Source organism: Ylistrum balloti, unplaced genomic scaffold (genome assembly GCF_031769215.1).
Source record: "Ylistrum balloti isolate Yb309-2 unplaced genomic scaffold, AGI_CSIRO_Ybal_v1 Utg371996, whole genome shotgun sequence".
Lineage (NCBI taxonomy): Eukaryota > Metazoa > Mollusca > Bivalvia > Pectinida > Pectinidae > Ylistrum > Ylistrum balloti.
Genome location: NW_026782972.1, coordinates 21,800 through 25,363, shown reverse-complemented (window position 1 = coordinate 25,363; position 3,564 = coordinate 21,800).

The following is a 3,564-nucleotide window of genomic DNA, read 5'->3' as shown; positions in this document are numbered from 1 at the left end:
AATCCGTCCCCACGTGTCCCGAAGGGAATTATATCTTCTATCCCATCGACGAATGCCATCATGTACTTTCTATTTCAAAATCAAGTTGATACTGCGTTCTCAACAAGAAGATTGAGATAGAAATAATGAAACCTCTATCATGCATCGAACACACCTAATTTATTGCAGAGAATATTTCTCAATGATCTCATAATGATAACAACCGATTTTCTAATAGTCTTACCGATCTATTTTTGGTAAGCATTCGCAGGATTTGTAAAATTTGCAACAACCTTAGGATATCGAACCAGATGTGTCTTGTTACCAATGTAGATTAGTGTGATATAATCTAGAAAAGGGAAATTAACAATAAGGGAAATTTAAAAAGTATTTATCCTGTAATTTGTTTGCCTGTGTAGTGCCTACAGGATAACATCTTTCCATTACAGTCTGCACAGTTATCTTGCTACATCCTGTTTTCATATGTCCATTGTGAATTTTTATCTATTACTTACATAGCAATGGTAAGTAAATCATACATTTCTGCTATTTACATATCTCAGGTACAAGGCGCATGTAACTTATATCACAAGTATACAAATACCTATTAATATCAATTTGGTATTATGGATTTTGGATTAAGGATACGTTGCCTTAAGGTTTGCTTTAAAATGCTTTGTTGAGTATATTCATGTGAAATGTTTCATCTAATTGTAAGTGAAAAGTCTTAAGCACCACATGAAAGAAAATCCTGGTATGAAAAATGGTAAAAACGATACAAGAGGCAATTTAAATTCAGAGTAAGATACAGTGACGCCAAACAATTAATCAAAGTGCATCATACAGCTGTATCGTCCTTCTAGGACTCGTCAGTGATTTTGATGTATTGGAGGCGATTGAGGAAAAGTAAAAGTTGTCAACAGATACGTCCAAATCTAGATAGGCAAGTGCATTTGTCCATAATCAAATTAATTCCGTCATTTTCATATATCAGATCATTTCGGAACAGTCAAGAACATGTACATATTCTGAACCGTGCTATTATTTAAATGGAAGTGGGGTATATTTGACATTGCATTCACTACAATGTAAACGTAATATATTGGTTATTTAGCAATATTTACTTTTTAACTTTGCATTCGTTCTTAAATGTTCTTGTTCTACATTTAACGGCACAGACAGGTCCACTTCTTCTGTTACATTCTGAAATAAGAACAATGATTACAATACTTTCAGTTTTTATAGATTAACCCAACTTTTACAGGATTTCTTTTTCGCGGTATTCGTAGAAAGGATTGCGATTGTTTGTACCGATGTCATGTCAATTGTCTTCATCACTATCAATGTACATTCAGTACATACAATTATATAATTATGTGTCATACTTATATAATTAATGTATATAAATTTATTATACAAAATGATTGTAGCGGATTTCACGTTAAATTTGTAACGCTAAAATACATGTATGGTTATGCTAATCACAGTTTCTGTATGTTGTCTATAGCATTCATTCTGGATACGCTAATTTTATAAATGCAAATAATACGTTTACATGTGATGGTACCAAATTTAATATGTTCTCAATATTCATGACAGAATTCTCGTTTGCGAAAGATAGAAATCCTCCAAATTAAAATCTTTTGTGTGTTTTACACATGACAATTTCAGAAGCATGGAACTTTAACTGCATAACTCATTTCTGACCTAACAATAGAGGCAGGAAATGCCAATAGCTTTTTTGTACATAGAGTGATTAAAAAGCGGTTTATCTATCTAAAATACAGTGGTGTGATCTGAGTATGTTTGAACGTTAACGCAATAAAGCTTTTCAAAGTTTGCAGAAAAGAGGGACAAACATATCAGATCATTAAAAAGGAGAATATGCACAGATGTTCAAAAACTGCATGCAAACTATGAAACCAACTTTAAATTCAACACATGTTTTAAAATAAGATTTAATCGAGCGAATTCCTTTGTAACGACAGGGCGGTATGTCTGAGAAAAAATATTGTCTTTTAGTTTTAACGGAAACTTTTAGAAAAAAAAATTAACATCAAATGCTAAAATGCACTTGAATAGAGGAAACTTAAGAAAATGTTAATTTTTAATCAAGACAGTAGCTATATGTGACCGATCGAGAGAAGTACAAAACAATTTCATTCATTATCATGATAAATGGTACATATTCAAAATTAGCATTCTCAGCCTTTTTCTGTGAAACTGCACACTTAAAAAAAACTCTTCATAACTTTTCACAACAAACAATAGTAACAAACAACAACTACGTAAGCATGCAACATATACATAAAAAGGGTAAATTTTAAACATAAATGAACATAAGGCAGGCATAAAGCACACGAGATGTACATAAACATATAACATCTTCAAAACATAACAAATGAGTTTACTTACGGCATTCAACTACAGTTGCGATGATGAGCAGCAGTCCAGCTATAACTAACGGATGTGACGTCATAACTGAAAATAGAAATTTCAGCAAATAGCAAGATAGGTAAAGCGATAGCAAAATTATGACAAAGATGCAGACTATTAAGACTATTAGAGTATTTGTCTATAAATTATACGACACCCCAGAATCGCTCGATACCACCAAATAAATTACCATACGTGCCTAAATGAATGTTCTATATTTCTCCCAGTCAAACTTAACTTTTGATGTCAGGATTCATATATGTATTAATATGTCAGCATCTATATATAATCAAGAACTGAAAATTGACATGTGAAAATAGCGCTATGAATAAAAACTACATCAAACATAAAGACGACACAGAAGAAAGACAACTGAACAGAGGAGACACCAAAGAAATGGAACGCAACATCTAGAAATAGGAATATGACGAAAAGAAAGACAATAACTGACAATGAAGAAACGTTGGAACAAAATGAAAAATTGCAAAAAGAATAGAAAAGACACCAATACCAATACAACTTTAGAAATAAAAAAAAAAACAACGAAAATAAAGGTACATCAACATAACACAGAGAGAGCCAGGCTAAATCAGAAGACAGCAATACTTATTGATTATAAAGCAAAATAGAAAAGGAACAACAGAAACTGAGGAGACAACATAAAACAATGTAAGGCAAAACCAGAAACTGAGGTTATAAAGGTACAGAGTAACATTAAAACAAACCAAGGAAACACTGAAACAAAAGAAGCAAGGGTGACCCCTGACAAAATTACGGGAGGTACATTTAGTCACAGATTACCGTCTTTAAATACAACGGCTACATACAAAAGAATTGTACTCTACCGGAACTTTTACATGTATGTTGATGATTAATGAGATTTATAATAAACAAATGTATTTAGTAACTATTTATCTAATATTTCAACTTACCGATCGTGTCAATTACTCGGGCCCTCCAATAGCGTTATCATGCAAACAGTTAAAGCATAGTAAGCTCAAAACTAAATAGCAATAAAGTTTTCCCTTAATACATGTATATATACTTATTTTATCTTCCTTTACTAGGCACAAAAACGTTCATCTGTGCCCTCCATCTGTGACTGGGTGATAGTGTTACATAACGCGATTATTACAGATGTCTTTTAAA